The sequence below is a fragment of the Manduca sexta genome, chromosome 18 (genome assembly GCF_014839805.1).
Source record: "Manduca sexta isolate Smith_Timp_Sample1 chromosome 18, JHU_Msex_v1.0, whole genome shotgun sequence".
Classification (NCBI taxonomy): domain Eukaryota; kingdom Metazoa; phylum Arthropoda; class Insecta; order Lepidoptera; family Sphingidae; genus Manduca; species Manduca sexta.
The window spans coordinates 6,507,431-6,522,796 of NC_051132.1; positions in this window are offsets into that span (position 1 = coordinate 6,507,431).

Genomic DNA, 15,366 nt, shown 5'->3' on the forward strand with positions numbered 1-15,366 from the left:
GGTAAGCCGGGCCAATCGGCACCCCCCTCCCGCGCCGCGCCGCCCGCCCAGGCACGCGTCTGCCTCTACAGTCTACACCATACACTACGGTAATAGTCTAGGCATTCATTTGTGGGAATTAGTATGACATTTTCACACGCGATATAAACAATTTTAATTAAATGAAAATACCTTTATTATTGTATCAATCTTAAATAGGATTTAGGCCAGCCAAAATACAACATAGTAAGCCTATTGTACGAAAAATAACCGTCAAACCTAAACTTTAACTATAAGTATTTTATTTGTACTGAAATTAAAAATTGAGCATAAAAACCTTTATATGACTATGATGACTCGTCATAATTTTTCTTATCAATTATTTTAAAGTAGCTATGTATTTTAATTAATCGACGTTTAAGGATAATAGGTAATTAACATTTATCGCACATTATTCAAATGCATGGATAAAGTATTCAATAATGACTCCACATATGTAGAGTCCCGATTAAGGAAAATTATTGGAACTACATTTTTCTTAGATAGTGGGATCGCAATATGTACAGGTTTTAGAGCGATACTGCAGATGGTTTAGTCTTCAGCATGACTGTGACGGCTTTATAGTTTTGTCGAAGAAAACTAGTGTCATAAGCCAGCTTTGCTGTCAACTTTGGTACACTCAATAAGTGCCTATTTTTTTTAAACTTGCACGGCAAAGGGTGCGAAGACAGGGTCGTAGCTAGACTTGAATTTAAGGTAGGGCAGCTGTTATTACAAGCAGGGCGGAAATAAAAATGTTACTAGATCTGATCTGCTCTATCGATTTTTGGTTTCCTTAACTTGTGTGAGTGAGCAAAAAAAAAAAAGGTGAATTAACTTACGTAATTTTTAAGCTAATATACAGATTGTACCAAAAATCCCCTAAGTAGGGCATTAGCATTTTAAGATAGGGCATTGCCCCTCAATGCCCCCCCCTAGCTACGGCCCTGTGGGAACGAGACTTTCCCGCCCTCACACCCACCACTACAACTCCTGTAAGCCAGGATCAGCAGTGGCACGCATTTTATGACACCGAGCAGTGAAGTGTCTCAGGGTAAACTAATATGGCCCTGTGGGAAGTGGGAACACTTGACTTTCGAGAAATGACCCCGGCAATCGACACAATTATACCTGTTGGAACCGGACATTCTCAGACTAATCCCGGAAAGCGACAGGCTTACCTGGGCCCCTACGTATGTGTGTCAAATGGCGAGGGGTTATCATGTTTCGTCAGTCGACATTCTTTTGGACCCCACTCCACTTACCATCAGCTACAGTGAGATCACTTTGCCGCACGTATAAAAGAAAATTAAACTTACTTTAGTAATAGCTAACGCGTTCTGCGAAATAGTCGGTATTCAATTGGCCATTATTGTGTCATTCGCGCGTGTTTCTTTTATACCGAAATAGGTTATACGAAGAAATTTCAGGAATTTACATTAAGAACAGGCTAGTCCTAATACTTCTGGGAAATCCTTTACGTGTTGCATGTAAACGCCTACTAACTCATTCCAAACCATAAAACATAAATGAAAATCGCCGAAGACACTTAAATTCTGGCATTATTTTTTATATCCAAAGATTCGCATGTTTTAAAAATGCAGTGCCCACTGGTTTGTCAGTCGGATTCTCTTATTGCGCTAATTCATAATTATAAGTTCCCAATAGACCGTCGAAGTGATCGTAAACTTATTTTTATTTTAGGTTGTCAAGACAAAGTGATACTAGGTTCAGGATAAAAATAGTTTACTCATAAGAACATAACGGAAAAAAATAAGTCTTCGATTATAGTCGTGATTATTATTTACTGGTACGTCTTTTGAAAGCGAAAGACCGGCTGAGGAGGTATTACTGGCATGTCTATTCCTAATACGATGCAATATTCTGCAAGCACTATTATAATCTGGTTAAAGGCTATTATACCCAAGTTACTAGGGTTTATGAGACTTAACACCTAATATCTTTTCTTTTCACCGGTCTTACGGCCCAATATCGACACTCGGGAGTATAGCATTTTCAGAGCGATTTGAGGACCGTTCCTAATGCTTGTCAACCTTACACCGGCATACCAACCAAAACGCGGTTCGACACTTCTTCGACGCATACGGCACGGCCCCGGGGTATCTTGATGCACGAATATAGCTCTTCGGAACCGTCCCTAAACTTCTCAGTGTCGTGTGCAGTGCAATAACATATTGTACTTTTTAATATCAGGTTCTCTTGATTGAGGCAAGCAGCACCCACGTTGAATCATTCGTATAAAAATACTTTACTGAAAGTATAGTACTAGTTTGGCACAACGTGACGCGGTGGAAAAAGCAACTACGACGTATTTTCCATAATGTGTTCGGTTGTCGGTATCTAGATGGCTATCGTCTGCCTTACAAAATTGAGTCATAGTATAAAATATGAATATCAATAAAGAGGTACGTCACTCTGTCTATCGGTTACTAAGTCTGTATAATTTAATTATCCCACTATATTTGATTAGACGTGCAATAATGTCTCATGTATGAAACAATTAGCTTTATTTACAGTTAGCCACAAAAGTTGCTGAATAAATTCAAAATAAAATATTTTACAGAGGAGAATATTACCGGGAAAAAAAATGCAATGTTAGTCCAGGACATGATCAATACCAAATATTTTCACAAATATTCTCATTTATTATAATATAATATATTAAATAATTTATTTATTTGCACTTTACATACAATTATATTTTGTACATAGGTGGACTTAATGCCGTAGACATTCTCTCCCATTCAACCTTAGGATGTAGCAGAGATAAACAAGGTGGGTGTATCAAAGAAATCTTCTATAGGTAAACATATTTTTATCTTTCCACTACACATCGATGTGTGACAAACGCAAATGCTGTTTATTTACCGCAATACTTGGCTGTATGGCAACTGCCCGCTTCGAATATAAATTCAACTCTATTATAAATGAATAACGACACAGACTAATCCTACTGTATATGACTCCAAATTACCTGCCTTTGTTCCGAACCGAACCACATAAAGCAAATTAGGAAGGCTTTGCGGCAACACCAGCTCTGATTGTGTGGATACATTTAAATATGAAAAAATGTAGGAATGTAAAATACATTTACAAATGAGAAGAATCATGGAAATCAATTAAATGGAATGATGACAAATTCAGAATGAATTCAATTTGAATTTAGAATATTGAACTTTGTGAAATCGACCGGTGACTGTTGCTTTAAATTTTGATTCTGGGTTATGCAAATATAACTAAATAGAATATCACGCCTTTATTATCGAAAGGCCAAGCATAGATGTAACATATCCACTGTCACTTTATCGTGATTATATCCCTAAAATAATGAGAGTGGGCGAGCATGACTCCATGTCGGGCATAAATTAAAATTCCGGGCCACTCTAGTACCCCTTCGACTCAGATAACCCATCTTAGATCTTAAATATCGTCTTCCACACCTCACAGACTAAGAATACTGCAATTATTAAGACGATTAGAAGGTTGCATTGCTTACGATTCTTTGGCTCCCCTTAATCATCCACGAATTTCAAGCGATCATTTTAGCTTGATTACAAAGAAGTTGCAACTCTGATTAGTGGTTACGCGTACGTTGTGGAAATATCATGACAGTTAGTCACGTAAGTTTACTAGGTATACCACATTTAATATGATACTTTTGTGGGTGTTTCTGTTCCATTGAGTAACTAGAAGAATTTACTTGTATTAGAAAGTAATGTTGTAGAGTAGCACATTGAATTCGGCCTATGAAACATAAATAGTAATTGTTTTCCGCCTAAAAGTAAATTTTAAGAAAAAAATCTTATTTCGCTTCTGTAAAAAATATTTTTTACAATAAAACCGCTTCGCCCAACTTCCTATGATGGTTATATGCATGGACACTTAATACTTTCAGTTCCCTTTAAATAACTACATTAGACTTTTATAATGACACAAGTGAATGCATGTGAAATATCGCTAACAGACCCGTTTATTTCAAACATATGCATAGACAATCATAGATTTTTTAACACATCTTTATGACATCTTTGCTGGTCTCGAACTTTTATCTTCAAGGCTCAACTCGATCCAATATTCAAACTATCTATCATAGCCAAATATTAAATTGAACCTTATTTCCAATCTGAGTACGGGACCTAACGGTAGCAATGGCAGAATTATATAAAACATTTGCAAAACAAGAGAAAACCATTCGATATTAAGAATTCAAATTATTTACATAGAACGCTTTGTTGGCGAATTTCCAAGTAAGACAAGTCTTTAATGGCGGGTAAATTATTTGCTTCATTTGACTAAAACCATTTTTTAATATCATTTAATGTTAATCCAACAGTCATGTTTAATTCATCATTTTATTTTTGAACGCTTCTGTTTGGAGTGAAAAAGATAAATTAACATCGCAAAGACAAACTATGGATAATTCAAGTGGCAGTCTTTTTAAACGAATTGTGAAAAATTATAAAATGTGCGATATAACTATTCGTAAAAACTTTCGCATTTTTTAATATTTTATTATGATACTTGATGTTGCTCGCAGCATTGCCCACGTGAGAGTTCTTTCACAGTACAAAAGTTACACTGTCTACGTACTTTTCCGGAATATAAGTTATAATGTACTAGTTCCACCAAATACATTCATTCAATGTTCTCGCTTCAGATAAAAAAGAGTATGTAATTATCATTTTAGAATACGATGATTTCAAATCATATTCTCATAACAACAAGCATTGTACCTTTGATATTTGTTCCCGTAACAGTGTTTGTTATTGCTTCGACTCTACCTTGGTTGTATTTACCTTCTAAATTCTCTTCAGAACGAGATGCCATAGAATTCGTTCCTTCTTTTATTAATCATAACAGTCTTAATAACAGTTTCCAGTAGTGGGATAGTTAATACAGTACGGGTATTATTCTATAAGGTTGACTGGACTTGAACTTACGTCAGTCGACTCTGTTTGAACGCCACCACTTATCAGATGCAGTAGTCACTTTGCCTTGCCCGCGGAGAGATCCCTCTATTATTGAGTCAGAAAAAAATATGTATTCCGTTACAAAAATCTAGAATACACAGTTACTTGACAAGTTGACACAGTTTCCAATAACTTTTAGTTCCTGATGCGAGTTAAACCCGGGCAACGCATACGGCGATAATTTATGTTCTAACGATCCCATTACCAAGTTTTCAATTGAAAACTTCCCCAATCCATTATCATTCGCGATGTGGGATCAACCGGTGTTAGCGGTATTAAAAGGAAAATAATGGTTTTTGGTAATATGAAAAACTTTTGGTTTATTTGTTGATGATTGGTCAGGATTATTTTAGCATTGCTTAATTTTATATCCGAAATAGCTGGATAATATTCAAACATATCCAGTTTTAAAATTTAGGACAGCAAGATTGAGTCTTACAAAATTAATATATTTACTATGCATTTTTTATCTTCATAGGTTCTCTGGCAGATATATGATTTTTCTCGAAATATATATCTTGGTATCACGTTCCGAATTTAAATATTCGCAATTGGTTAACTTTAATCAAGACAATAGCTAACAATTAAACTGATATATTTAGATACAGCGATGATGAGTGATGGTGTGTTGAACGATGTGTGGTCTCAAAAATGAACTATATGTAACTAGTTTTATGATATTAATTGAGGTCACTGGATTAGTTAATACTATAAATGATGGCTTTAATATTCTCGGATCATTTCCGTGAATAAAAAAATAAATTTAATGCCTCTTTTGTCAAATAGACCAAATATTCGGAATATGATTTATTAATTCAAAATTATTACTTTTAATTTCAGTTTTACTTGTTAGTACAAGTTACGGAGGTTAAATATTTTTAAAGGGAGACCGATATAAACGCCTTCAATTCACAATCAGTGCTTTCGATTAACAAGAAAAGTGAGTCATGTAATATGTTGTATTATTTATGTGTTACAATTTTAATAAATTTACTTACATTCCAGCAAAATTTTTGCGCGCATCGTAATTTGCGACTCTATCAAACCTCGGTAAAGTATTTTATTGTTCGAAACTCGACACTCGGAGCTTTTTGAGAAAATAAACTTTATTGTATTTATTTTTACATTTATATTTCTTTGCAAAAGAGTCCCTGCGAGTTTGTGGTAACATTTTAAAACTTGAAATAGTATCCGTCTTCGGGAAAAAAAATAAACAAGAAAACTACTGAAAAACATTTTATAAGTCCACTTCCTGGATAACCAATAGTCAAAATATAATGGACCTAAAGAGTCGACTTTTATTAGGTTTGAAGTCTCTAGGGCCCGAAAACTACCCTTCCCTAATATCATTTCAATAAACTGCGATCAGAGAAGACCTGATATTTTTAAATTCTAGCGGAATATATTATTATTTTATTCTATATATGACCAGAGACCATACTAAAAGAAATAGGATATGTAGGAGAAGTAAGACATTATAATTAATGTGCACTTAAATTGTTTATTTATATGTAAATGGAAAAGAAAAAGAAATATGTGAACAAAACCTCCGTTTTTGGAAGTTGGTTAGAAAAGATATTTAATTTTTGTACACGTTGTATGAGCTTGTATGATTTGATATTTAAGAATATCTTGAATCGTTGCAGTTTCCTGTATTATAACAATTGTAACATTTTATTATGTTAAGGTAAGTACCAAATACAGCTTATGGACTTCGCCAGCGTGTTTGGTTTACGAAACATATTAAAAAAAATTGTTACAAGGATATATGACATAGATAGATGTCTTGGGTCCGGAAAATGAAACAGAAAGACAGATACGGTTATATTCGCATTAATAAAACTAATTATTTAATATCACCCAGTGGTTTTTACGTTTGTGTGCACCAAATTATTAAATTATGATAAAATCAGAAGCAATGGATATAAAACAGGATGGATAACAATTTGTGCAAATATTTTTGTAACCACTGTTTTTGTAACCAAGGTACTCTTGATAACTTTTTCTTATATTACGATGTCTGTTAGGCAAATTTTCGAGATTAAAAAACTACTACATGTCCCCCCTACGACAATAAAGCCCGCAGATTTCGAACGTGTCAAGGGGAAAAATTAAATAATTTATCGCATAAAAAGTATTTTTATTTCAATGTTACTATTGATTTTACATATTAAGTCGTAGGTTGCCAATTGCTAACATAGCGAACGTGATACGGTTAAATCAACAAATTATCCCAAAATTAAAACAAACAAAGACACATCACGCCTTTATTCTCGAAGGCGTAGGTAGAGTTGCAACCAGGGCCACTTTTCGCCAAATATATTCCATCTCATGATGTGATAGGGGCGAGCCTATCGCCATGTCGGGCACATATTACCGACTCCGGTGTAATAAACCAGGCAGACAAAAAATAAAAAAATGACAGCATAAAACGACATGACACGGGATTCGTATCCATGACCTCAGAGTAGTGATCATAGTGCGCCTGCAATACAACTACGCCACAGACCTAGGCTAAACTACATAATATAGTTATAATCACAAATATCAATTTCATTAGCTTTTGTCATCCTGCGTCATACAATATTTCAAATATTTTTTTAAGCTAACAAAAAAGACATATATTTAAATAAAGTAAAACATTCTAACGCGGCTTCTGAATTAAATATTTTTCTATTCCTCAAGATCCGGCAAGATTAGTTGGTTCGGTCGAAAGTCGTGCCATTGTAGATAGCATGAGTGGGGTCCTTTCAACCCTTGTTGACCACTGGCGTTAATGCGAGCCGCACTCAATGGAAGTTTTCTATCGCTTTCGATTTAAGGTAACTGCCCGACGCCTTTGTAGCTTGTGAAAATTAGGGTAAACTTTGTTGGTGTAAGAGGGTTTAGTGTTTATCTTTTTTTACCAAAATAACAAAGACTTGAGTTCGGGGCACTTCGCAAACTATGATCAATAAAAGCTGATTGTCATTCTACAGATTGTTTGCATTATGATTATAATATTATCATGACGGAAGCATCTTAGATCAACTCGCTTAATTTAGTTTACAACTATTGCCTTTTGTCATTGTAAAGCTATGGCCAAATAAATTTCAAGCATTTTACACTGACATTATTTATTTGTGATCAACGAACACCTAGCCTCTATATGTTGTCCTCATTGCTTCATGAATACTTAAGCACCTTAATAAATATCTTACCGCAGACTAAACAAGCCACCTCACTCATGGTACCTATACATTGCTAATTGGTGATCAAAGGTGTTATAAATATTCCCCTCGCACTGTTTATTCTATCTCATTTGCTCAACTATTATCAGTTTACGAAGGGTTGACAATGGCTTGGCTTCGTTGCCTTTCTATGGATTAACTCTGAAATATATAAGGGGTAAATCGGTTGGGTTACATTTCTGTTAAGTAAATACAATGTTTCTAAGCCTTTTGAAACTAAATCTTCTGTGCAATTAATCTTATCTTAAGTTACTAATGTAAATGGGAAAGTTTGTGATAATGGTTAGGTGTTTCGATGTGTATCACATAGACTTTTTATCTTGATAATTCGCTCCTATTGAAAATATTTAATCTTATTTTTTTTAATAAATGGCTTTAGTAACGATATATGTATATATGGTGCTATGGATCGTTAATGTTTTACGAACTTTGTAGCAAAAAATGCTTTTCAAGTAGGCGCAGGCATGAACAATAATTATTAAAGCATAAACCATCACTAGCCACACACCACATTCACTAAAATACTTATTCTAAATAAAATTATTATGATTGCTGAATCTTGAATTCGTAGTTTTGGTCTTTCCGCCATGTAGCAATCTGTAATCTCATTATAGATATTTGATTACAAAAGTCATAACAAAGAATGAATAAAGAATCGAATAGGATTGATAGATAATATATTTGAACAGTACACCTAAGACTAGCCTAGTTCTTATTGGAACAGTTTGCCAAGATGAAGATCCGCAGGTTCAAAATGCAAAGACACATCTCTGACTTTTCGAAGCTGCGTGTGTATTCTTTGCTTTTATAACTCTTTTTATCAATGAAGGAAAACATAACGAGGAAACCTACATCCAACAATTCTCCATAATATTCAAATTTCGAAGGTATATTAGTCTACCAAATCGCAATAGACCTGGGGCCTTATTCTCTATCCCGCACGTTATTTTAACAGTGCGTAACAAGCACGTAACACAACGCATCATGTTTAGGACTTTAGAAATTAGGCTTACAGAATACCATTCCACGCACATTTCTCGAAGATAACATGACACGGCCGCGTTACGCGTTTACACTATCATACAGAATAAGGGCCCAGCGTAGTAAAAAGCATCACTCACCTCGCTAGTAGATTTCGCAGCCAGCAGTAGCTTGGTGTGTAATAATACAGGACTAATGCTATAATTTTTACCATCAGCCCCACTCTCTATGTTACAACAAATATTGTTACAATAGTTTTAAATATAAAGTTACTCATAATATAACCCCATACGGCTTAATCCTAATGGCATCCGTGGCGCGCCGCTCATTTCCTGACGAGCCGGTTATTAGGGTTCGTTCTATCCGGTTTCATTAACAGTCTGTACCCGGGTAGAACTAATCTTTTCATTACGTATATCTCGGGTAAAAATAACACCGCACCTATTGTGCCGCCTTTATTGTACTTTTATGCGGTTGCTTTAATAAAGTGCTTCGTATGAGATTGTGAGTTCATATTATGTGAAGATATGTGTAGCTTTATATTAAAAATACTGCCAGAGTCTAGAGATAGCGTATGTACAGTGTGATTTCTTGTGTTTTGCCAGATCTGGCAGTGTGATATTTTCATTATTTTATTTGCGGTGTAAAATACTTCCGCAGCTACGTTTTAATTTTTGAGTTAGAGTGGAATCAGTGTAAGCCGTCTTAAAGCACTAACCATTGACAAATAACTAGCACCTAAGTCATCGAATTAGACGCTTCAATTGGTAAACAGCCTTCAACTTCAAACGGAGCTCCGTACCGCCCATTTAGATAAAGTCAATTTATAAAAGAACGTAACAAACCTAGCACTCCGAATACTCTGAGCTTAATTTAAGTCCATTCATTCCTTTGCGAAATCTCGTTGAAGTAACATCTATTTATCATTTTAACGATCGGAGTGGTACTTTCATTCGAATTTGAGACAAAATGGTTATTGCAATGAAAAGACGTCGCCCAAAATACAAATTGAACTAAATTAAATTAATCAACTACAAAGGACGAAGTAAGACAATACAAGATGAAATATTCTTGGATCTCCGTTATCCGGGCAGTCGTGCCAAATAGTACATTATCAATTCTGAGATTGAATGGTATGGTTGGAGGGTTATGTGGATATTTTGAATGATTTTCAAAATAAGCAATCTAATATAGTCTTGACTGCTAATGCTGATTATATTGAATTATTGTAAATAGTAACTTCTTTTTAATACTAATTAGTAAAAATATTACCTTAAACTGAAGTAATATTACACTGATAACCAAAAGTGACGCATTCACTTCTTAATACTGTGAAACTCGTGGTTTTCATGTTTGTTAATACTTGATTTACCCTCGGTTATGAAGAAGCTGCATTTTAAAAGTTCCTATATCTACAAACTTTAGGAGAGCAGATTTACTCCTTGTGCAACCATTAAATGTTTTCCTTCGAGATAGAAGTCTGTCAATCTGCATATATAATATTTTTTATTTTTTTGACGCTTTTCTTAGTAGCGTAAAATTCATAACCCAAACATATTTAATAAAATACATATTTAAAAAGTAAATAGAATTATAGTATACCTACATATAGTTTTAGTTTTTCTCGCGGTTTTGCCTGCGTGAGAATATTTTCCCAGAATAAAAGCCCCATTGTGCAGTTCTCCGGAATAGAATAACTTTTAAGTTAATGCAGGATTTGGTTTTTGTGTGAGTTAAATTTTACTCCAATCTAGGCACCTTTTCAGGTGTAATTAAAACATCTAACAAGAAAGAAAAAAAGCTAAGAGACTCGCTGGACTGATTTGATCAATATAGCAACACAGTCTCCGATGACAGTGTACGCGAAGCGCTACTAACCGACAAAAACCAAAGGTATATCAAGTCTGCCTACCCGCACTGTGCTAGCGTGGTGGATTAGGGCCTAAAATCTCTCGCAAGTAGGAGGCCCGTGCTCACGAGGGGCAGTGTAAAATACAGGACTGATATTATTATGTAGCAGACCTGCGGTCATCGCCTAACAAACTGACGTTGTAGACAACTGACTACTCTGTCAAGAATGCTCAAATGAAATACTAAGAAGAAAACCAAACATCTTCACACATTTTCTTTTACCAATAAGACAGGATTTTGCAAAGATAAAGTTTTTAATTTAAGTTTCTTAAGAGAAGGCTTCCAGTGTTAACGCGGCTCGATTTTCCCAGCGTTTCTAGTAATTAAACAGTTTCTTCAATTCCCATTTTAAAAACGATTATTTAAACGTCCAGTGCAAATGCACAGTGAAATGTGAAATGAGAATTGTAGCCCCCACTCGTTTCAGCTTTGTTTCGCAAACTTTATGCATTATTTTACACAGCTGTTTGTCAGTGCGAGTTGAAAATTATCCCTTGGGTTACATTTGTTTTAACTATTCTGGAAAATAAAAAACCTAATCATTTGGAACTTTTAAATGATATGGTGAATGTGGGTATAATTGAGTACTTGTCTTTATTATAGTTAAACGTTAGCAGCCGCTGTTTGAATGAATAGTGACCAATATCTAAGGGGGAAACCATTAAAGAAACTTGTTGCGGTTGGATTGAGTCAGTACCTATAGAATCTGAAAGACAGACCGGCATAATTTAATTCCGGCTATGATCGAAGAATGCAACGGCGCAGCGTTTCTGTTATGTGGTTGAATGACCTAAATATTGTGAAGCCTGTTTTGGATAGAACGTTAAACCGCCGTTGAATTGCTAGTAAAGTAATCACGAAACTTTGAGTTGTAGATAGTCCATTTTTTTCGTGAGAAAATAAATTGTTTTCAGATCCCTCGTCAGTCTAATGAGCGGGTATGTCGGGATTACCAACCTACTATGCATGCCGGTGTACCGACTAAAACCCCGCGGTAACTTCCTTCAGCGCATTAGAGGCAACTCCGATGTATCATATATTATTACCTGAAGTAATTCTCAGATCGCTACCGTAACAGGCTTTGCCATAAACTGCATAGAGTCTGGGGGTTAGTAGGATGAAACTGGCATCCGCAAACAGCGGCAAGGTCTGCACCCGTAAGAGGCGACTAATAGGGGCCACGACGGGGGTCGTCGGCGGGCAGCAGGGGGCTGTCCGCCCTAGTGCATTTTTGTGCATTTTTGCACATCTTTCGGTTGACCCCCGGGATGGACGGCAGTGTGCTGTTGGCCTCACACTGCCGTAGACGCCGAGGGCGTCCTTCGGTGCGCGGGGGCTTCTGAGCCCCCCTCCCCCCATAGGAGATGGGCCGCAAGGCGGCACCGCGCAGGGGCGTCTGCGGTCGCAGACTAGACACTTCAACGTCAGAGGAAGCCCACAGCCGTCCCTAATGCGCCGAAGAGGGCCACCGCGGAGTTTTAGCTGGTAGGCCGTGTATAGGTTAAGTTGTACATATTATGGTTAGGGAATCGGCCCGGCGGTCGCCTGAAGGTCACCATCAAATCCGGGCGGCTCAACGCCGGGCCGTAAGGCACGGTTACCCCAGCATAACCGCTCAGTCGCCCCCCACGAAGGCTGAGCGGTAGTAATAAGACACTTTCACCGCGAAAAAAAAAAAGGTCTGCACACCAATCCATAACATTTTAGGCTTGCTTTTGGCGTGAATTTCCGAGTGTATGTCCAATGACCATAATGGAACTTATCAGTCCCATTAGATAGTAATCCTGTACCTATGTCGGGATTCGCGCAGAATTATTAAAATTAAAATAATAAAAAAAATACTCCATTGTTTCTCAAAAACTAATAAACACGTATTCAATAATATGTATAGTCACAACACAAACTTTATTTAAACCGAGGACTAATACATGCAAACATCCAATTGCGCTAACTTTTCGCTTATGAAGTAAGTAAATTGCAAAGTTTATTCCTTTGCAATATCTTGAAGACCAGTATCTAAAGAGCTCTTGGGATGACGTGATTTGCGTTCCTTGATGTGTTGTTTTGATGGCAAGAGAGAGGAGAGGTAGATCTCTTTGACGTGGAATATACTCGCAGTACATTGAAGGTGCCTACAATATGTTCTAAGTAATGACATGTTGAATCTTAATTTAGAAGAGATAGCGAACTTTTCTCGCTAACTTAAATGTGCAGAACTGCGAGCAAAACCAGTATACTTAGTACGTATTTAAATTATAGTGAAATTTATCGAAGTAATAAAATGAAGAAACAATTCCTCCTAGTCGAATTTCGGTCACGACGGCCAAACTTAGCGATGATTAGCCAACTACGCAGAAGATATTATGTTGCACAAATGTGTGCGCAATACACAGGCGCACTCTCTCTTCCTTCACTCTCATAGTCGTGTGAGACGGCAATCCGACATGACCTCACCGCCATAGTCAGATAAAATGTATAGTGCAGTACGAAGATTTCCCAAAGGAGCTTTTAGATGATAAAAAATATCTATAAATCGTAAGAAACATGCTGCATAGATTTGCTGGTGGTAGGATTGTATCCGCTCGGATACAATCCTACCACCAGCGACCACCATACACAATGTGTAAAACCCGACGGTACAGCCCATGAAAATGTGTCGCGTTCGTAGATTAGACTGTTTATGTAATAACAGCCGTGTCACTGCCGAAGTATTAACATATCCCACCAGTCAACAATATTTGACCCTCATTTACCATCAGGTGTGGTGGGATCACTTTTCCATGCCCTTATAAAAAAAGGTATAAAATAAATAATTAATAACAATTTAGAGACGACTGCTTTTCAAAACGAAACTGTTAACAATCACAGAGGCTTAATATGTTAAATGATAAATGCCGTGAGCTGGGTTCGACAGTTTAAAGTTTAGAGCTCATTTTAATACATGAAGATATTTTGACGCATCAACGTGGGTCTCCCTGAGGCAAACTTTAATTTAATTTTCTCTTGAATGGTGGCATTAGCAAGGTATTTCCTGCTACTAAGCTAGATTACGATACAATTATGTAGGTAGGTAGGTACCTACTTTTTTTGAGTTACAGTCATCAGTAACAATCATTTCATAGGTAGGACTATGTAAATGTTGACTATAACATAATTTGGATGTGTAAATAATTTAAATATTTTTCATGTCTACAATTAACTGTGTATACCTCGTCGCCAATGTGATGTCCTCCACTTTATGTGTTCTTAGGTAGTGGAATAAAACAACAAAGTAAACAGTAAGTACAGCACAGCACACCGGAGACGTCCGCCCTGCGCCGCCAACGGCCCGGAAGTGTTGCGTTACCGTTGGGCTGTGCTGATCTTTATTATCAATATTATAAACACACATAAAATAATAAACTTTCCTCTCTTATCACTTAGACAGGCCGTCGCACCAACCCCCGCTGCCTACCATAGTAATAACCTCATGTAATTAGATACCATAAAACGTTATGTTTACGAGCTCTCGCAAAGAATTATGTGCTCGGATCAAATTCGAGTGTACCATAAACGCGCGGGACTCAATTGTTTTATAGATCCCGGTAATTACGGAGTTCCCGGACGTTTTCCGATCGGCAAACTTCATTTTACAATGTCAGTAAAAGCGGTGTTAATTTTGTTGCTTTTTGAACGTTTAAACTGTGTTCGTGTCAGTGATTTAATTGTAATCGAATTTTATCCGCTGTTTACGGATCTTTGGACCAAACGTCAAAAGAATTCATCCTTGCTGTTGGTGATTGAATTGGCAATTCGATTTCGTCGAATTCCATCGTAGGAAATATGGTTTTTGCATTTGTTTTCCTTGTGGTTATAGATTACGTACCCAATAATTTTGCACGAAAATATTTCTTGTTTGGTCAATCCAGAGGTACCTTATATAGGCAAGGTACCTGCTACCCATATATGTAGAGAAGGTACATTTTCAATCACAGCATTTCAGGCTTCACACTTATTACCGCTGCTTATCTTTCGAGTTCAACGTTCATGTCATTAAAATTTAAATGAGAAAACCAGAACACAGAACACCGCCCAAAAAAACTTTTCGGACACCATAATGTTACATCCCTCAAGGCTATAAAATGTTAGTTATTTATAGAGAATCACAAACTACCACAGTTTAATTAAGGGTATAATTATAATTCAACATTGAAACTCAAAGCCAAGGGATAAAATGTTTGTTAATGCATATTAAA